Below are 22,280 nucleotides of genomic sequence, written 5' to 3'. Positions count from 1 at the left end.
TCTTTGAGGATTTTTATTGTTTCATGCCTTAAATTTAGGTCTTTTATCCATCTTGAATCAATTTTTTTGAGTGGAGAAAGGTGTGGGTCCAGTTTCAGTCTTTTACATTTGAATATCCAGTTCTCCCAGAACCATTTATTGAATAGGGATTTTTCCCCCCAGTGTATGTTCTTGTTTGGTTTATCAAAGACTAGGTGGCTGTAAGATTTTAAAGTTTCATTTCCTGGTTTTCTATTTGATTCCAAATGTCTATGCCTCCATTTTTGTGCCAATCCCATGCTGTTTTGACTAGTGTGGCCTTGTTAAACAGCCTAAAGTCTGGTAGGCTGATGTCCCTGGGTTTGCTTTTATTACTAAGAACTGCCTTAGTTATATAGGCTTTTTTTCTAGTTCCATACAAAATGAAGAATTTTTTTTCCAAGTCTTGAAAGTATGATGTTAGTATTTTAATAAGGATGGAATTGAATCGGTAGATTGCCTTGGGAAGTGTAGACATTTTAACAATGTTGTTCTTCCTAGCTATGAGCATGGTAGGTTCTTCCATTTATTAATATCCTCTGTGGTAAATGTACACCATGGAATACTATGCAGCCATAAAGAAAGATGGAGACTTTACGTCCTTCATGTTCACATGGATGGAGCTGGAAAATGTTCTTAGCAAAGTATCACAGGAATGGAAGAAAAAGTATCCAATGTATACACACCTATTATGAAATTAATTTAAAACTTTTTATATGAAAGCTATAACCTAATAACCTAAGGATACGGGGAGGGGGGAGGGAGGGGGGAGAGAGTGGAGGGAGAGGGATTCGAGGGTTCACTTCTGTGGTTCATCTTGCAAGGGTACAAGTGAATCTTTCTATGAGTAGAATGTGATTGTTTTGACATAATAACTAAGAAAGCTACATGAAGGCTATGTACCCCCAAAGTGCATCAATGTACACAGTTACTATTCAATAAAAAAAATAAATAAATAAATAAAAATAAATTGTCACAAAAATGAAAAAAAAATATCCTCTGCTATTTATTTTCTTAGGGTTTCATAATTTTCTTTGTAGAGGTCCTTCACCTCTTTCATTAGGTATATTCCTAGGTATTTCATTTTATTTGAAGCTATGGTAAAGGGAGTTGTGTCCTTAATTAGCCTCTCATCTTGGCTGTTATTGGCATATTCGAAGACTACTGACTTGTGGACATGGATTTTATATCCTGAGACATTACTTTATTTTTTGATGACTTCAGGAGTCTTGAGGTTGAGTCTTTGGAGTTCTCTAAATATAAGATCATATTGTCAGCAAAGAGTAATAGCTTGACCTCCTCTGCTCCCATTTGGATGCCCTTTATTTCCTTCTCTTGCCTAATTGTATTGGCTAGAGCTTCCAGCACTATATTGAATACTAGAGGTGATGGAGGGCAACCTTGTCTGGTTCCAGTTCTAAGTGGAAAAGCTTTCAGTTTTACTCCATTCAGTAAAATATTAGCTGTGGATTTGTCATTGATACCTTTGATCAGTTTAAGAAATCTGCCACCTGTGCCTATACTCTTCAATATTCTAATTAGAAAATGATGCTGGATTTCTTTTTCTGCATCTATTGAGAGGATCATATGGTTTTCATTTTTGCTTCTGTTGATATGGTGAATAACGTTTATGGACTTGTGCATGTCCAACCAGCCTTGCATACCTGGGATGAAACCTACTTAATCACGATATATGACTTTTTTTATAGAAGCTGTAATCTGTTGGCTGAGATTTTATTGAGAATTTTTGCATCTATATTCATTAGTGAAATTGGTCTGAATTTCTCCTTTTTAGTTGGGTCTTTTCCTGATTTTGGTATCAGGGTGATGTTTACTTCGTAGAATGTGTTAGGAAAGATTTCTTCCTCCTCAATTTTTTGGAATAATTTCTGCACTATGGGAATAAGCTTTTCTTGGAAGGTTTCCTAAAATTCGGCTGTGAAGCCATCCGGACCAGGACATTTTTTTGGTTGGGAGATTTTTTGTTGTTTCTTTGATCTCAGTGCTTGAAATTGGTCAGTTCAGGAGATCCATTTCTTCCTGGCTAAGTGTAGGGAGAGGGTGTAATTCCAAATATTGATCTATCTCCTTCACATTGTCAAATATCTGGGCATAGAGTTTCTTGCAGTATTCAGAGATAATCTCTTGTATCTCTGTGGCATCTGTTATTTTTCCTTTATCATTTCTGATTGAGGTTACTAGAGATTTTACTTTTCTTTTTCTAGTTAGTCTGCCCAAAGGTTTATCTACTTTATTTATTTTTTCAAAAAACAACTCCTTGTTTCATTAATTTTATGTATGATTTTTTTTGTTTTCAATTTCATGAATCTCTGATTTAATGTTGGATGTTTCTTTTCTTCTGTTGGGTTTAGGCTTAGTTTGTTCTTCTTTTTCCAATTCCATAAGGTGGCTTGTGAGTTTGTGGATGCACTCTCTTTGTGTTTTCCGGATGTAGGCATCTAAAGTGATAAATTTTCCTCTCAGGATTGCTTTTGCTATATCCCACAGATTTTGGTAGCTTGTGTCTTCATTGTTGTTATGCTCAAGGAAGTTAATGATTTCCTTTTATTTCTTCCTGCACCCAATTGTCATTGACCATAAGGTTGTATAATTTCCATGCCTTTGTGTGGAGTTGAACATTCTTGCTGGAGTTGAGTTCCACCTTTAATACCTTGTGGTCTGAGAAGATACATGGTAAAATTCCAATTCCTTTTTGGATCGATGCCTTTTGCTCAGTGGTTAGGCACTGGCCACAAACACCAAGTCTGGTGGTTTCAAACCATACCTCAGCCAGCTAAACAACAACAACTGCAACAAAAATGTAGCCAGGCATTGTGGAAGGTGCCTGTAGTCCTAGCTACTTGGGAGGCTGAGGCAAGAGAATCACTTAAGCCCAAGAGTTTGAGGTTGCTGTGAGCTATGATGACAAGGCACTCTACCTAGAGTGACAGAGACTCTGCTTGCCCCCCCCCCAATTTTTTTTTCAATTCTTTTGATACTGGTGAGGTTTTCTTTGAGTCATAGGATGTGATCAATTTTGGAGAATGTTCCATGGGCTGAGAAGAAGAATGTATATTCTTTAGCTTTGGGAAAGAGTGTTCTATATAAATCTCTCATGTACAGTTGTTGTAGGGTCTCATTTAATTCCCTTATATCTTTGTTTAATTTCTGTTTAGAGGATCTGTCTAGCTCTCTCAGCAGTGTGTTAAAGTCTCTTGTTATTATGGTGTTACAGGATATCATATGGTTTAGACTAATTAAGGTCTGTTTCAAAAATCTGGGAGCATTCAAGTTGGGTGCATAATTATTTAGAATTAAAATGTCTTCTTGGTGTATTTTTCCCTTGACCAATATGAAGTGTCCATCTTTGTCTTTTTTGACTTTAGTTGCTTTAAATATACTTATATCTGAAAATAAGATTGCAACCCTGCTTTTCTTCTGCATTCCATTTGCCTGAAAAATTGTCTTCCAACCCTTAACTCTGAGTTTTTAAATTTTTTTTTATTAAATCATAACTATATATATATATTAATGCATTTATGTGATACAATGTGCTGATTTTATATACAGTTTGGAATGCTTACATCAAACTAGTTAACCATAGCCTCCACCTTACTTAATTATTTTGTGTTAAGACATTTATACTCTCTTTTTAAATTATTTTTTATTAAATCATAACTTTGTACATTGATGCATTTATGGGGTTCAGGGTACTGCTTCCATATACAGTGTGAAATGTTTACATTGAACTAAGTAACACATCCATCACAATTATACTCATTTTTTAATAGTTTTAAAATGTACCATTGCATCATGCACATTAGATGAGGTCCCCCCACTCTACTCTTAATACATTTGAAATGTATCCTTGCCATATGCACCATAGGTGAGGTCTAACCAATTACCCTTCTTCCACCTGGCCTCCCAATCCCCTCCACTAACCCTCCTCTTCCCTCTGTCATTATGGACTATAGTTATGTTTTATCATTCATATGAAAGTGTGGGTAATTACATATTGGTTTCATAATAGTACTGAGTACATGGATACATTTTTTTTCCATTCTTGAGATGCTTTACTAAGAAGAATATGTTCCAGTTCCATCCACGTAAACATAGAAGAGGTAAAGTCTCCATCTTATTTTAAGGCTGCATAATATACCATGGTATACATATACCACAATTTGTTAATCCATTCATGGGTTGATGAGCAAATGGGCTATTTCCATGTCTTGGCAATTATGAATTGTGCTGCAATAAACATTCTGGTGCAAATGTCTTGGTTGTAAAATAATTATTGATTATCTGGGTATATACCTAGTAGAGGAATTGCAGGATCAAATGGTAGTTCTACTTTTAGTTCCTTGGGTATTCTCCAAACTTCTTTCCAAAAAGGTCATATTAGCTTGCATTCCCACCAGCAGTGCAGAAGTGTTCCTTTCTCTCAGCATCCACACCAACATCTGTAGTTTTGGGATTTTGTGATGTGGGCTAATCTTACTGGAGTTAGATTGTATCTCAAAATGGTTTTTATTTGCATTTCTCTCATGATTAATGATGTTGAGCATATTTTCATGTGTCTGTAGGCCATGTACCTGTCCTCTTCAGAGAAGCTTCTGTTCAAGTCCCTTGTCCACAATGAAATGGGATTACTTGTTCTTTTCTTATTAATAAATTTGAGTTCTCTGTGGATTCTGGTTATCAAACCTTTGTCAGAAAAATAACCTGCAAGTATCTTCTCCCATTCTGAGAGCAATCTGCTTGCTTTGTTTACTGTGTTCCTGGCTGTGCAGAAGCTTTTTCATTTTGATCAGATCCCAGTAATGTATTTTTTGTGTTGTTTCAATTGCCTGGGGGGGGGCTCCTCTTAAAATATTCTCTCAGGCCAATTCCCCTGCACTCTCTCCAAGTATCTGTATAGTTTCATATCTTAAGCTTAAATCTTTTATCCAGTGAGAATCATTTTTGTTAATGGTGAAAGATGTGGGTCCAGTTCCAGTCTTCTACAAGTTGCCTGTCAATTCACCCAGCACCATTTCTTAAATAGGGAATCTTTCCCCCAATTTATGTTTTTGATAAGCTTATCAAAGATAAAATGATGATAAGTGTCTGGGGTTATGTCTTGGTTCTCTATTCTGTTCCATATATCCATGTAGCAGCCCATATAGCCTATGGCTGGGAGGAGTGAGAGTTATAAGGAATATCTGTATAGCTCAATAATGGAACACCATGGTGAAAAGGGCATGGAGAGGGATTTAGCTCTCCTAACAAGCATGAGAGAGCTCATGAGATGAGAGCAGTGGTGAATTGGCAGTCTCTACACCTGTCGTGTGAGAGGCACAATATCAGCTTTATATCAGGCTGGAGGGGAAGGTAGTCAGGAGCATGTGCATTCTATCACCGACCCACTTACTCTGACTCTGTCTTCTCTCCTGCCTGCAGAACGCCAATATGGCATCTCTCTGCTGAAGATTATCAAGCTCTGCTAAAGACTAAGATCTATCTTTCTAAGAAGACTGCTTTACTCTCTCTAAGAGTCAGTCTCTCTCTCTCTCTCTCTCTCTCTCTCCCCTGGTGAAGTAGATAGCCCACAGGCACCTAAGAGAAACTGCTCCTGAGCAAGGTAGCTTAGCAGTCTGCATCTGGAACCTAGTAAGCCAGGCCCTGAGAAGCGATGGCAGGAGTGGGATGTGACACATCTATCTGTCTACTTTTGTGCAAGTACCATGCTGTTTTGCTCACTATAGATTTATAGTATAGCATGAAGTCTGGTAACATGATTCCTTCTGATTTGTTTTTGTCTCTGAGTAATATCTTAGCTATTTGAGTTTTTTTCTGATTCCATATAAAACAAAGTACTATTTTTTCTAGATCTTTAAAGTATGACAGTGGTGCTTTAGTAAGGATTGCATTAAATTTGTATATTGCTTTGGGTAGTATGGACATTTTAACAATGTTAATTCTTCCCAGCCTTTAGCATGGTATGTTTTTCCATTTGTTAACTTCTTCAGCAATTTCTTTTCTCAGCGTTTCATAGTTCTCCCTATAGAGATCTTATATGTCCTTTGTTAGGTAAATTCCCAAATATTTCACCTTCTTTGGCACAAAAGGAATGGAGTCCTTGAGTTTTTTTCAGCTGGACTATTGTTGGTATATATAAAAGCAACTGATTTGTGAGTATTGATTTTGTATCCTGAGACGCTGCTATATTCCTTGATCAATTCTGAGAGTTCTGTAGTTGAGTACCTGGTGTTTTCCAGGTATAAAATCATATCATCTGCAAAGACTGAGAGTTTGATCTCCTCTGACTCTATTTGGTTTCTCATGATTGCCTTCTCTTACCTGATTCCAATGGCTACAAATTCCATTACTATGTTAAAAAACAGTGGAGACAATGGGCTTCCTTTCCTAGTTCCAGATGTGATTAGAAATGTTTTGAATTTTTCTCCATTCAATATGATATTGGCTGTGGGTCTGCTGTAGATGGCCTCTATCAGTTTAAGAACTGTCCCTTCTATACCAATTTTCTTAAGTGTTCTGATCATGAAGGGATGCTGGATATTATCAAAAGCCTTTTCTGCATCAATTGAGAGAATCATATGGTCTTTGTTTTTTATTTTGTTTCTATGATTTATTATATTTATAGATTTATGTATATTGAACCAACCTTGAGACCCTGGGATATAACCAACGTGGTCGTGATGTATAATTTGTTTGATGTGTGGCTGATTTCTGTTTTCTAGGATTTATTGAATATTTTTGCATCTATATTCATTAAAGATAATGGTTTATAATTTTCTTTTCTTTTCGTGTCTTTTCCTGGTTTGGGGATCAGGGTAATATTTGCTTTGTAGAATGTCTAGGGAAGCATTCCTTCATTATATATGTTTTGGAAAAGGTTATGTAATATAGGTACTAGTTCCTCTTTAAAGGTTTGGTAGAATTCTGATGTGAAGCCATCTGGTCCCGGACTTTTCTTTTTTGGGAGATTTTGTATAGTTGATGCGTTTTCCATACTTGATATAAGTCTATTTGACATTTCCAATTATTTTTGGCTGAGTCTAGAAAGGTGACCTCCTTCCAGATATTAGTCTGTTTCCTCCAGATTTTCATATTTCTGATAATACAGTTTGTTTTTAGTATTTTTTAAGGATTTTTTGAATTTCTGAGGTGTCTGTTGGTATTTCCCCTTTATCATTTCTGATTGATGATATTAGGGATTTTACCTTTCTATTTATGGTTAGGTTAGCAAAAGGTTTATCAATTTTATTAATCTTTTCATAAAACCAACTTTTTGATTCATTAATCTTTTAAATGATTCTTTTGTTTTCAATTTCATTTAATTCTTCTCTAATTTTGGTTATTTGTTTTCTTCTGCTGGGTCTGTGGTTGGAATGTTCTTTTCCAGTTGCTTGAGATGTCCCATTAAGTTGTTGACTTCCTCTCTTTCTGTTCTCTTGAGGAAGGCTTGCAAAGCTATAAATTTCCCTCATAGGACTGCCTTATCAGTATCCAAATAATTTTGGATAATTCATGTCTTCATTGTCATTTTCTTCCGAAAATTTGGTAATTTCCTTCTTAATGTCATCTATGACCCAGCTTTCATTCAGCATAAGATTACTTAATTTCCTGTCTTTGTATTAGTATGAAGATTCCTGTTGTTGTTGAGTTCAATTTTTATTTTGTGATGGTCTCAGAGAATACAAGGAATAATTTCCATTCTTTGAAATTTGATGAGGTTAGACTTGTGACTTAAGATGTGCTCAGTTTTGAAGGATGTTCCATAGGCTGATGAGAATAATGTGTATTCAGTTTTATTAGGATGAAATGTTCTGTAGATGTCTGTTAAGTCCATTTTTTTTTCTTTTCTTTTTTGTTGAATGGTAACTATGTACATTAATGCACTTCTGGGGTACAGTGTGGGGTTATCACACACAATCCGAAACATTTCCATCAAACTGGTTAACATTGCCTTCATGTCATTTTCTTAGTTATTATTTTAAAACGTTCACATTCTACTCTTAGAAAGATTCACTTGTACCCTTGTAAGATAAACCTCAGAAGTAATCCCTCCAATCCCCCTCCCTCCACCCATTCCCCCCCCCCATTTTTTTAGGGTCAAGTTTAAGTCGAATATGTCTTTGTCTTAGTGGATCAATCCAACACTGCCAAAGGGCTGTTAAAATCTCTGACTGTTATGGTGTAGGAAGATATCATATTGTCTGTTAGGATTTCCTTTATAAACTGTGTAGCATTCTGGTTGGGCATATAAATGTTAATAATTGAAATGTCTTCATGTTGAGGGTTTCCCTTGGCAAACAGGAAGTGACCATCCTTATCTTTCCTTGCCTTGGTTGTTTTAAAGCTTATTATATCTGTCAATAATATTGTAACACCTGCTTTTTTCTAATTTCCATTTGCCTTAATTGTAGATTTCCATCCCTTCACCCTAAGTCTATTTTTATCCTTTAAGGTAAGAGGAGATTCTTATATGCAGCAGAAAGCTCATCTGAGTTTATGTATCCAGTTAGCCAACCTATGCCTCTTTAGAGGACAATTAAAGCCATTCACGTTAATTGAAAGAATTGATAAGTCTGGTAGTGTTTGGGTGTCAAGTTTTTTGAATGTCCAGTGGACATTTTTAATCCTTTCACCACTGTGGAAGTCGGGTGTTGTTCAAAAATTTCTGAGTGAATTTACTTTGGTGGTGGAGCATTGTGCTGGTCATTTTGGAGGATGGGATTGAGAATATCCTGGAGAGCTAGTGCATGTGGCCAGTGCTGTAACCATTGTGCTATGGGTGCCAAGCTGAATTCATTGATTTCTTGAGAAAACTTTTGAATTACTCCTTGAATTTCTAATTCCAACTTTACTTCCATATATTAACCTTATTTGCCATCCATATTCTTAACTCAATTTCTGACATCTCAACCATTTATTTATGAATGGCATCTTCCATTGTGGCTCCTTTGTGGTTCCTTGTGGGAATTTATCAACTCTGACTATTCATGTTGCTAGAGTTTTTCTGCTGATTCCACCCCATGATAATTTTTCTCAGTTTGGCTAGAGAAGCTGGTAAGGTGAAATTTGATTGAGGGCTCCTGGCATTGTAATTAGCCAGTCCTTTACCAAAGAACTGGGTGACTGGTTTTTCCCCTACTGCTTTGCAAAAGTCCCATTCAGTAATGCAGCCTGAGAATCTGGTGGCCTGCTTTGTGTTTTGGTGCTAGATGGCTCTGTCTTGTATTCAGCTCTGTCTTGTGTCTAATCCTAGTGAGTCAGTGTCTTTGGGCTGAAATATCAGCTGAGGAGAAATACAAGCAACTAATACACCCCACCCATGATGGGCAACAACTGAAAGAGAGTAATCAAACCCTCTCACTCCCCAGGAGACCAGCCCAGGTCAAGAGTTCCAAACCAATTGTACTGGTCAACACAATCACTGATCAAGTGGGAGAGTTCAAAAGGTCTCCAGCAACTCGACACCAGGGGTCCACTGGTAACTCAAATGTCACTCACTCAGGTGTTCCATGGAATCAGAAAGGCCTGCCCAGCAAAAGAGTTCATCCAGAGGGGCTGGCACCTCCTTCCCCACCTTGCGCCTCTACCGTGTGCAGTCACTGGTAACCCCACCAGGCTGTGGCCCAGTTCTCTCCACTGAGCAAATGTGCCAGGGATTTGCACCTGCCAGAGTGAAAGGAGAGTCATTGACTCCCCAGTTAGGCCACCACACTCTGCCACCTGTCAGCAGGGAGCTAAAGCCTGACTCCCTCTTGTGCTCAGTGGATACTGGGGAGTGTTCCATTTGAACTTGTTCCAAGCCAAGGGTTAATGATGCAGTGAGAGTTTTTCTCCCTCAGAGGCTGTGCCCCAGATACTCTGCTCCTTTGGTGCCCCTACAGTTCAAGGTCTGGCTCCCTTTGGCAGTCCACAGAATTGGGGAGGTGTCTCCCCCAAATTTGACCCTGGTGGAATCACACTACTGTTGCTGCTGCCGCATGGCTGGTGCCTCTGTGGATTCCTGTGCCACTGTGCAGGTTCCCAAGCCTCCACCCTTGGTGCAGCTTCCTGCGCCTTTGCCCGTATCTGATACAGACTTTCACAGTGCTGGGCTAGTCACCCTCCACACTGTGGCTCTCTCCACTACTACTTAAGTCACAGTTTTTAGTGCAGTTGTTCTGTTGTGGCCCCTGCAATGCCCAGCCCTAGCAAGGAACAGTAGATGCTCCGTTCTCTGCATTTGGGCTTCCAGATCTCCAGGTGAGGTGGAAAGAGTGGACTGGGAGTTTAAATAGCAGGAATATATTTGTTCAAATTTTATGCTGGGCAAGAGAATCCTCAGGCTCACAGAGGGGTCCCTCTTGAAAAGGAGACCCAGCCTTCAGCGACCCTCTCTCGTGGGGTGAGACAAGAGGTCTTCTGTTCACTTCTTGCTTATAGAAGTCACACAGCAGGCCACTTTCTTGGGTGGGAGGACGGACTCACATCCCCTTTGGGATGAGTTTTGTACCTGAAATTTGCTTCCTTGTAGTAGCAGCTTGCCTCAGCAGGGATGACGTGCAATTATCAGTCTTCTCTCTCAGCTCAGCTCTTGACCTATAGGTTTATTGGGTTCTTTCTGCACTTTATCTCTCACTCTGGATGGGAGCTTCTGTTGAAAGCTGGCCCCAGTTGGCCATCTTACCCCTTGCTTCCTTAACTCTATGTTTTCATTTATCTTTAGATGGCTTGTGTTTTTTGGTCCATTCAGCTAGTATATTCCTCTTTAGTGGGGGAATTCAAGCCATTAACATTTATTGAGAATTGATAAGTATTCTATTCATCTTATTTTGTGAAAGTCCACTACTTAGTTTTATTTTGTGCATCATTGTAGAAGCGAGATTCTGTCCTTTAATTGCTGGGTGCTTACTTTGCTAGTGGTATTTTGTGATGGTCAGTGTTTAGAACATGTTGACATATTTCCTGTAGAGCTGGTATTGTTGTGGCAAATTTCCTCAATGTTTGCATATCAGTAAAAGTTTTGATTTCTCTATCAATTTTAAAGCTTAGTTTAGCAGGATATAGAATTCTGGGCTTGAAATTGCTCTGTTTAAGCAGATTAAAGATAGATGACCATTGTCTTCTGGCTTGACAAGTTTCATTAGAGAAATTTGCAGTCACACTGATGGATTTTCCCCAGAAGATCAACTGCTGTTTACTCCTAGCAGCTTGCAGAATCTTTTCTTTTGACTTTGGAAAGATTCATCACAATGTGTCTTGGAGAAACTCTATTTGAGTTGAGACAACTTGGGTCCAATATCCCTCTGAAAGGAGTGTGTCAGAATCTTTGGTGATATTTGGGAAATTTTCATTTATAATATTCTCTAGTATGGCTTCCATCCCTCTGGGTCATTATTCTTCCCCTTCTGGGATACCTATAATTTGTATGTTTGAACACTTCATGAAGTCCCATAATTCTGTTAGTGAACATTCTGCTTTCTCTCTCTTCTTTTCTGCCTCATTAACTATCTGAGTTATCTCCAGAGCTTTGTCCTCTACCTCTGAGATTCTTTCTTCTGTATGGTCGAATCTGTTGTTGATAAATTCTATTGCATCTTTAAGTTCTCTAATTGACTCCTTCAATTCCTTTGGATCTGCTATATCTTTTCTGTATTCTTCATACCGTTCATCTCTTATTTCATTCTGTTTTATTTTTTTTATTTCCTTTTGGATATTTTACACTTTCTCAGCAATTTCCTTCATTGTTCTCATCATCTGTATTTTAACTTCTTCTGTCATTTCTAACATTTCTTTATAGGTGGAATCCTCTGCAGTACCTACCTCATGGTCCCTTGGGGGGACTGGTTTATCAAGTTGCCAGAATTTTTCTGCTGATTATTTCTCATGATAATTTTCTTTTACTTATATTATTGCCCTGATTTTTTGTTCACTTCTTTTTGCTCTTTAAGTCACTGTGCCTTTGGCCTAAGGTTTCAATGATTCCTTTTGGTAAAGGAGCAAAAGGATGAGATGATTGAAGAGCAAGAAGGGAAAACATATTTTTAAAAGAAGAAAAGAGAGAAAAGAGAGATGATGAGTAAAAGAGAGTATTGACAAAAAGAAGAGAGGCACAGAAAGAGGTAAACAGGAGTAGTAAAGGTGTACAGTATGGTACTTTTACCCACAACCTTAAAACCCCTAACCTCTGGGGGTGCTGGTTTGGTTGGTTCTGTTGAGGTCAACAGCTCTTTGCCAGCCTGCTCAAAGGACCTCACTCCACCAAACAGAGAGAAAAGACAAAAGTACTATAAATCAAACCAAAACAAACAAACAAAAAACCTTACTGGATAAAATTGGGGGAAAATAAACAATAGGAGCAGAAGCACTAGGAAAAATGAAGTTCTTATTATTAAGGAAGGTAACAATGGAAAATTATATTTAAACTAGAAAAATGAAGGAAGAAAAGAAGAAAATTAAAAAAAAATCTATAGGGGAAAATTTTGAAATGGAAAAAACATAATCCCCAGAACTGAAAACAAAGCAGTATATATAGCTTGCTAGATATTGTCTGGGCAACAGGTGATATTCTGGGGTATGAGATGTTAATCACAATGCTAATACAGCTGTATGAGATGGAGTCTGGAGGCCTCTGCAGATTTCTCAAATCCTTCATGGTTGAGATCCTAAATCCCTCCTCAGCCCACTTAAAAGACACTTTAATCCATTAACCTTGACTAAGCAGAAGCTTTCCCAGGAAAACACTTGTCACTGGGATCTTTCCTGAAGTGGCTGCCCACTTATCCAGTACACCAAAACCAGTCTCACTCTATGCCCCTGAGGGCCGAGGTCACAAGGCAGTTCTGCTACTGTCAAACACTGAAAGCTCCACTCTTTCCCAGAATGTCAGTCCTGGCCTTTATCACTGCTCACAGTCACTAGATCACTCGCCCAAGTTCTCCCAGGCCAGAGCCTCACTCTAGCTCTCCCACCATGGCTGTGCGGCCCACAGCCAAACAATGATAGCTCTGTTCTGGCCCAGTGGCTCAGTCTCGGGCCCTGCACAACACTTAAAGTCACCCACACTCTCATCCAAGTTCTTCCAAGGTAATTCAACCAAATACCCAAGTCCAAAAATACAAAACAACCTGCCAGGAAGGCCTTCCCTCCCTGCAGTCTCGCTGCTATTGTTGCTATAGCCATGACAGTCTCAGACCAAATGCAACCACTTGCCACTTCTCCATTGCTTTTGTACTCCTATGATCCACATGCTTCTTGCTTTCTCCCAGCATCCTCAAAGGGATGTTTCTGGGCAGAACCCACAACCCACAGGTGCCTAGAGACTTCTCTCCCTAATATTAGCATGCTGTTTGCAAAGAAGCTATTACTCGGCTGCCATCTTCTGATGTTCCTTGCTGGAGACCTTTTGAACTCTCCCACTTGAACAGTGATTGTGCTACCTGGGACAATTGTTTTGGAACTCTTTTTTTTATTATTGAATGGTAACTATGTACATTAATGCACTTCTGGGGTACAGTGTGGGGTTTTCACATTGTTTTGGAACTCTTGACATGGCCTGGCCACCTGGGGACCCTCCAAAGTGGAGCCCTGTTTGTATTGTAGTGGGGGAGACTAATTTTACTCTTCCATTTGTCACCAGAGGGGGCAGGGTGTCTTAGTTGCTTGTATCTCTTCCCAGCTGAGATTTCCGCCAAAAGCTGCCAACTCACTAGGATTGGATAGAGGCTGGCTGAATACAAGACAGAGCCACCCATCCCTATCACACCAATCAGGTTCTCAGGATCTCTGGCTGTAGGACTGAAAGAGACCTTTGTGAAGTGGTAGGGGGAAAGCCACAGTCATCAGTCCTCGCTCTTTGTTAAAGGTCTGGTTAACTATAACTCCTGGAGCCCTGAATCCAATCTCACCCTACCAGCTTCAGTAGCCAAACTGTGAAATATAAGCATGGGTCAGAACCAGAGGAAAAACTCTGGAAAAATGAGTAATCAGAGTATATGAACTCCCCCAAGGAAAGACAAAGGAGACACAACAGAAGATGCCGTTCATAAACAAATGGATGATATGTCAGAAATAGAATTCAGAATATGGATGGTAAATAAGATCAATAGAATGGAAGAAAAAAGTAGAATTAGAAATTTAAGTAGGAGTTCAAAAGTTGTCTCAAGAAATCAATGAAGTGGGGTGGCGCCTGTTACTTAGTGGTTAGGGTGCTGGCCGTGGCCAAACTGCAACAAAAATAAAAACAGCTGGGCATTGTGGCGAACACCTGTAGTCCCAGCTACTTGGGATGCTGAGGCAGGAGAATCACCTAAACCCAGGAGTTGGAGATTGCTGTGAACTGGGATGTCCCAAAACTCTACTGAGGGCAAATAGTGAGATTCTGTCTCTTAAAAAAAAAAAAAGGAAAATAAATCAATAATTCAAAGACAAAATCTCCAAGGGTTTGGACATAATGAGAAAAGCAATAGCAGAGCTCAAAGAAATGTGAAAGTTATTTGAGGAGCTTTGTAATACAGTAGAAACCCTCAGTAATAGAGTGGAGCAGGCAGAAGAAAGGATCTCTAAAGATGAAGACAAAACTTTTGATGACTGTATATCTGGAAAACACCAGGGATTCTACTACAAAACTCGTAGAAGTGATCAAGGAATACAGCAGTGTCTCAGAGTACAAAATCAATACTCACAAATCAGTTGCTTTTATATATACCCAAAACAGTCAAGCTGAAAAAACAATCAAGCACTTTATTCCTTTTACAATAGTGCCAAGGAAGACGAAATATTTGGGAATTTACCTAACAGAGGATATGAAAGATCTCTGTAAAGAGAACTATGAAACTCTGAGAAAAGAAATAGCTGAAGATGTTAACAAATGGAAAAACATACCATGCTCATGTCTGGGAAGAATCAACATTGTTAAAATGTCCATCTTACCCAGAGCAATATACAAATTTTACGTAGTCCCTATTAAAGCACCACTGTCATACTTTAAAGATCTGGGGGAAAAAATCGTACTTCATTTAATATGGAATTAGAGAAAAACTTGAATAGCCAAGACATTACTCAGAACTAAAAACAAAATAAGGAGGAATCATACTGCCATACTTCAGATTATACTTTAAATGTATAGTGATCAAAACAGCATGGTACTGGCACAAAAGAAGAGAGGAAGATGTATGGAACAGAACAGAGAACCAAGAGATGAACCCAGTCACCTATTGTCATTTTGATCTTTAGTAGTCTATCAACAACATAAATTGGGGGAAAGATTCCCTATTTGACAAATGGTGCTGGGTGAATTGGCAGGCAACTTGTAGAAGACTGAAACTGGACCTTTCACCATTAACAAAAATTGAATCTCACTGGATAAAATATTTAAACTTAAGACATGAAAAAGTAGAAGGATACTTGGAGAGAGTGCAGGGAAAACACTTGAATAAATTGGCCTGGGAGAATATTTTATGAGGAGGATATCCCGGGCAATTGAAGCAATACCAAATATACATTACTGGGATCTGATCAAACTAAAAAGCTTCTGCACAACCAATAACACACTAAGTAAAGCAAGCAGATAACCCTCAGAATGGGAGAAGGTATTTGCAGAAGATGTTTCTTATATTTCTGACAAAGGTTTGATAACCAAAATCCACAGAGAACTCAAACTTATTAATAAGAAAAGAACAAGTGACCCCATTTCATCATGGGCAATAGACATGAACAGAAGCTTCTCTACAGAAGACAGGCACATGGCCTACAGACACATAAAAATGCTCCCATCACTTTTAATCATTAGAGAAATGCAAACCACCTTGAGATATCAGATATCTAAGTCTTGTAAGAGTAGCCCATATAACAAAATCCCAAAACTACAGATGTTGGCATGGATATGGAGAGAAGGGAATACTTCTGCACTGCTGGTAGAAATGCAAACTAATATGTCCCTTAAGTAGAGAACACTTAAGGATCTAAAAGTAGACCTGCCATTTGATCCTGCAATTTCTCTACCAGGTATATATCCAGATGACCAAAAATCACTTTACAACAAAGACATTTGCACAAGAATGTTTATTGCAGCCCATTTCATAATCGCCAAGTCCCAGAACCAGCCCAAGTGCCCATTGACCTGGGAATGGATTAACAAATTGAGGTGTATGTATACCATTGAATACTATACAACCATAAAAAGATGGAGACTTTACCTCTTTTATGTTTACATGGATGGACCTGGATCATTTTCTTCTTAGTAAAGTATCTCAGGAATGGAAAAAAAATTGAATACCCAGTGTATTCAATATTATGAAGTCAATATTTAATCATCTACACTTTCATATGAAAGATATAATAAAATTATAGCCCAGAAAGAAGGAGAGAAGAGAAGGGTGAGGAGAGGGGTGGTGGTTGAATGGGTGGCTAGAGGGTAATTGGTGGGCCCTCACCTACTGTGCATATTGCAAGGGTATATGTCAAATATATTAATAGTAGAGTCTAAACACAACAATTAAATAAGTGACGTGAATGGTATTATGTAAACCAGTTTGATGTAAACATTTCAAATGGTATATAAAATCAGGACATGGTACCCCATCAATGCAGTAATGTACACAGTTATGATCTAATAAAAAGCACCAACAGGGGTGGCACCTGTGGCTCAATGGGCTCAATATGGCCACCCCATATGCTGAGGGTGGCAGGTTCAAACACAGCCCTGGCCACAACAGGGCTTGTTGCAGCAACAACAAGAACAACAAGAACAAAATATAAAAAATAAAATAAATTCAATTGGGGGAGAGAGGAAAGGAGGGAAAAGTGAGAGTAGAGGAGGGAGGAGGATTTGTAGGCTCTCATTTAATGGGCACAATGTAAGAGTAAATAACATACCCCCTGGGTGAAGGACTCAATTATAACTTGAACTTTACCTATGAAATGCAAACAATCTAACTTAATTATTTGTATGCTCATATTAATCTACATTTTAAAAAAGATAAAGTTTGGTAGAGTTCAGAAGCAAAACCATCTTGTTTTGTACTTTTCTTTATTTGTGGACTTGTAAATTTTGATTTAGTTATTTATCACAGCCACTGTCTGTTTTGGGCTGAACTGTTCTGGAATCTTAGTTTTGTGAATTTTTTGATAGTTTTCACTTCAAGAAATGAACTTTTGGTCTTTGCCACCGCCCCCAAACAGTGTGCCAACTCTTAAGATATAAAGTGCAGAAATGCCACCCTCATTGGCCCCTTGAACTGAGTAGCTTATTTGATTCATACTTTTTCTTCATACTAAGATGTTGCCACTTGAGTCTCCAGTAATGGTGTCACCATTTTCAGAAAAAGTCACACAAAGGACAAAGTTTGGCTTTCCTTGTTTCTCAAATAATACTTGTTTCTTTTTTGTTTCATTTATTGTTGCGGATTCATTGAGGGAACAAAGAACCAGGTTACTCTGATTGTATTTGTTAGGTAAAGTCCCTCTTATAATTGTGACCCATCCCCAAAATGTGTGTCACACCTCATGACCCTCCCCCACCCCTCCCGCCTGCCCTCTCCTTGCACCCTCTTTCCCCCAAGCCTACTGGGTCATCAATTGTCCTCATATCAGAATTGAGTACATAGAATTCTTGCTTCTCTATTTATGTGATGCTTTACTAAGAATAATGTTTTCCACTTCCATCCAGTTTAATACATGAGATGTAAAGTCTCCACCTTTTTAATGGCTGAATAGTATTCCATGGTATACATATACCAATACTTGTTAATACATTCCTGGGTTGCTGGGCATTTAGGCTGTTTCCACATATTGGTGATTGTAAAATTGAGCTGCGATAAACAGTCTAGTGCAAATGTCCTTATGATAAAAGGATATATTTTTTCCTTCTGGGTAGATACCCAGTGATGGGATTGCAGGATCAAATGGGAGGTCTAGTTTGAGGTCTTTGAGGATTCTCCATACTTCCTTCCAAAAAGGATATATTAGTGTGTAGTCCCACTGACAATGTAGAAGTGTTCCTTTCTCTCCACATCAACACCAGCATCTGTAGTTTTGAGATTTTGTGATGTGGGACATTCTCACTGTGGTTAGGTGATATCTAGGGGTGGTTTTGATTTGCTTTTCTCTGATACTTAGGGATTATGACCCTTTTTTCATATGCTTTTTAGCCATTGGTTTATCTTTTTTTTTTTTTTTTACAGCATAACCGTGTACATTAATGTAATCATGGGGTACAGTGTGCTGTTTTCATATACATTTTGAAATACTCTCATCAAACTGGTTAACATAACCTTCATGTCATTTTCTTAGTTATTGAGTTAAAACATTCATACTCTGCTTTTAGACAGATTCACTTGTACCCCTGTAAGATAAACCATAGAGGTGACCCCACCAATCTCCATCTCTCCCCCCACCCACTCCCCTCACCTTGCCCTCCCACCCCCTTCCCATATTCTAAGGCTATAATTAGGTTATGACATTACTATAAAAGCTATGAATTAGTTTCAAAATAGGGCTGTGTACATTGGATACTTTTTCTTCCATTCTTGTGATACTTTGCTAAGAAGAACATTTTCCAATTCCATCCATATAAACATGAAGGAGGTAAAGTCTCCATCATTCTTTAGGGCTGCATAGTATTCCATGGTGTACATGTACCACATTGATTGATCCATTCATGAGTTGATGGGCATTTGGGCTTCTTCCATGACCTAGCAATTATGAATTGGGCTGCAATAAACATTCTGATACAAATATCTTTGTTGTAATTTGATTTTTGGTCTTCTGGATATATACCTAATAAGGAATTGCAGGATCAAATGGCAGGTCTATTTTTAGTTCTTTCAGTGTTCTCCAGATGTCTTTCCAAAAGGAATGAATTAATTTACATTCCCATCAGCAGTGTAGCAGTGTTCCCTTTTCTCCACATCCACGCCAACATCTCTGGTTTTGAGATTTGGGGATATGGCGAATCTCACTGGGGTTATGTGGTACCTCAAAGTAGTTTTTATTTGCATTTTCCTGATGACTAAGGATGGAGAGCATTTTTTCATATATCTGTAGGCCATGTACCTCTCTTCTTTAGAGAAATTTCTATTCAAGTCCCTTGCCCACCCTGAGATGGGATCGCTTGTTTTTTTCTTGCTAATATGTTTGAGTTCTCTGTGGATTCTGGTTATTAAACATTTGTCGGACACATAACCAGCAAATATCTTCTCCCATTCTGAGGGCTGTCTACCCACTTTATTTACTGTGTTCTTGGCTGTGCAGAAACTCTTTAGTTTGATCCGGTTCCAAAAGTGTATTTTTGACATTGCTTCAGTTGCCTGACGGGTCCTCCTCATAAAATTTTCGCCCAAGCTGATTTCTTCAAGTGTTTTCCCTACACTTCTTCTAGTGTTTTCATAGTTTTATGTCTTAAATTTAAATTTTTAACCCAATGAGGCTCTATCTTAGTTATTGGTAAAAGTTGTGGGTCTAGTTTCAGTCTTCTACAGGTCTCCATCCAGTTAGCCCAGCACCATTTGCTAAATAGGGAATCTTTTCCCCACTCAATATTTTTAATTGGCTTGTCAAAGATCAGATAACAGTAGGTAGCTGAGTTCATCTCTTGGCTCTCTCTCTATTCTGTTCCATACATCTACCTCTCTTTTTTGTGCCAGTACCATTCTGTTTTGATCACCATCGATTTATAGTATAATCTGAGGTCTGGTAACGTAATTCCTCCTGCTTTGTTTTTGTTCCTGAGAAATGTCTTTGCTATTAAAGGTTTTTTTCTGATTGATGAGATTAGAGATTTTACTCTTTTTTTCTTGGTTAGGCTGGCCAAAGGTTTATCTATTTTATTGACCTTTTCAAAACACCAACTTTTTGATTTATTGATCTGTTCTATAATCCTTTTATTTTCAATTTCATTGACTTCTGCTCTAATTTTGGTTATTTCTTTTCTTCTGCTGGGTTTGGGATGGGAATGTTCTTCCTTTTCCAGTTGCTTAAGATGTCCCATTAAGTTGTTAACTTCCTCTCTTTCTGTTCTCTTGAGGAAGGCTTGTAATGCTATAAATTTCCCTCTTAGGACTGCCTTTGCAGTATCCCAGAGGTTCTGATAACTCATATCTTCATTATCATTTTGTTCTAAAAATTTGGTAATTTTCTTCTTGATCTTGTCTCTGACCCATCTATCATTCAGCATATGGTTCTTTAGCTTCCATGTTTTTGTATGAGTCTGCAGATTCCTGTTGTTGCTGAGTTCAACTTTTATTCCATGATGGTCTGAGAAGATGCAGAGAATAATTTCTGTTCCTTTAAATTTGCTGAGGTTAGACTTGTGGCCTAAGATGTGATCGATTTTGGATTATATCCCATGTACTGATGAGAAAAATGTGTATTCAGTTTTGTTAGGATGAAATGTTCTATAGATGTCTGATAAGTCCAGAAGTGGATCGATTTTGGATTATGTTCCATGTACTGATGAGAAAAATGTGTATTCAGTTTTGTTAGGATGAAATGTTCTATAGATGTCTGATAAGTCCAGAAGTGGAATAGTTAAATTTAAATCTAAGATTTCTTTGCTAAGCCTCTTACTGGAGGATCTATCCAGCACTGTCAGTGGAGTGTTAAAATCTCCGACTATGATGGATCTGGAGGAGATCAAGTTGCCCATGCCAGTTAGAGTCTGTTTATAAATTAAGATGCATTCTGGTTGGGTGCATAGATATTGATAATTGAGATCTCATCATATTGAGTATTGCCCTTAATAAATATAAATTGGCCATCTTTATCTTTGGTTGCTTTTGTTGGTTTGAACCCTATTCTATCTGCGAATAAAATTGCAACACCTGCTTTTTTCTGCTTTCCATTAGCCTGGAATATAGATGACCATCCCTTCACCCTTAGTCTATATTTGTCTTTTAAGGTAAGATAAGATTATTGTATACAACAAATGTCTGGTCTGAGTTTCTGTATCCAGACAGCCAATCTGTGCCTCTTTAGAGGACAATTTAAGCCTTTCACATTGATTGAAATTATTGATTTCAATAGGGTTAGCTTGTTATTCTTTTAATAATTAATCAATAGGGTTAGATTGTTATTCTTTTTCAAATTCCATACGATGGTTGGTGAGGTTGTAGATGCCTTCTTTCTGATTTTCATATTTAGGCCTCTAAAATGATGAATTTTCCTCTCAGGACTGCTTTTTCTGTATCACACAGGTTTTAGTAGCTTGTGTCTTCATTGTTGTTATGCTCAAGGAATTTAATGATATCTTCTTTTATCTCTTCCTGCACCCACCTGTCATTCAGCATTAGGTTGTTTAATTTCTATGCCTGTGTGTGAGTTTGAATGTCTTTGTTGAAATTGAATCCCAACTTTATTGCTTTGTGGCCTGAGAAGATTCAAGGTCAAATTTCAATTTTTTTGATTCTGTTAAGGTTTGTTTTGTGTCCTAGGATATTATCAATTTTGGAGAATGTTCCATGGGCCGATGAGAAGAATGTATATTTAGCTTAGGGATAGAGTCTTCTGTATATGCTATCAAGCACCATTGTTCTAGGGTCACATTTCAGTCCCTTGTGTCTCTGTTTAGTTTGTGTTTAGAAGGTCTGTCCAGCTCTATAAGAGGAGTGTTAACATCCCCTGCTATTATGGTGTTATGGGATATCATATTGCTCAGAATAATTAAGGTCTGTTTCACAAATCTGGGAGCGTTTAAGCTGGGTACATAAATATTTAGAATTGAAATATCTTCTTGTATTTTTTTCTTGACCATATGAAGTGTCCATCTTTGTCTTTTGACTTTAGTTGCTTTAATTCTACTTGTATCTGAAAGTAAGATGGCAACCCCTCTTTTCTTCTGTATTCCTTTTGCCTGAAAAATTGTCTTCCATCCCTTAACTGAATTTTAATTTGTCCATTGAAATGTGTTTCCTCGGAGCCGCTCTTGCTGCAGAGTGGCGGCTGCCCGGCCGTCGCCTAGGAGTGAGTAGTGTTGCATGCGGGTCGGGGTTGTATCGCTGCCTGTCGCGTACCGCGTGGAACTTCTGAGCCATCCGCAGACGGACTGGTGCCCAAGCGGGACCGACAGGCTCTCCAGGCGCAGCATGGGCGTCCTTGAGGCAGCGGCCCGGGCGCTGATCCGCGGTGCGGACAGGATGAGCAAGTGGACTAGCAAACGCGGGCCGCGCACCTTCCGTAAGGGCCGGGGCGCCAAGGGCACTGGCGTCTTCGCCGCGGGCCGGAAGTTTGTGCTGATAAAGGAAATGGTCCCCGAGTTCGTCGTCCCGGACCTG

At 38.5% G+C, this 22,280-nt stretch overlaps 1 protein-coding gene and 1 pseudogene across 3 annotated transcripts in view; one reads left to right on the top strand and one right to left on the bottom strand.

Annotated features, from left to right (window-relative positions):
• The window catches only part of PHKA1 (phosphorylase kinase regulatory subunit alpha 1), a 404,208-nt gene that overhangs the window by 59,380 nt on the left and 322,548 nt on the right, over nt 1–22,280 (top strand). The gene's annotated exons all lie outside the window — the stretch shown is intronic.
• Nucleotides 17,068–22,280, bottom strand: part of LOC111722631 — a 14,377-nt pseudogene continuing 9,164 nt past the window's right edge.

The sequence above is a fragment of the Otolemur garnettii genome, unplaced genomic scaffold (genome assembly GCF_000181295.1).
Source record: "Otolemur garnettii isolate 467f Iridium unplaced genomic scaffold, OtoGar3 scaffold00295, whole genome shotgun sequence".
Taxonomy (NCBI): domain Eukaryota; kingdom Metazoa; phylum Chordata; class Mammalia; order Primates; family Galagidae; genus Otolemur; species Otolemur garnettii.
The sequence above is the reverse complement of the archived record's forward strand: the minus strand, read 5'-3'. Positions and strand labels throughout refer to the sequence as shown.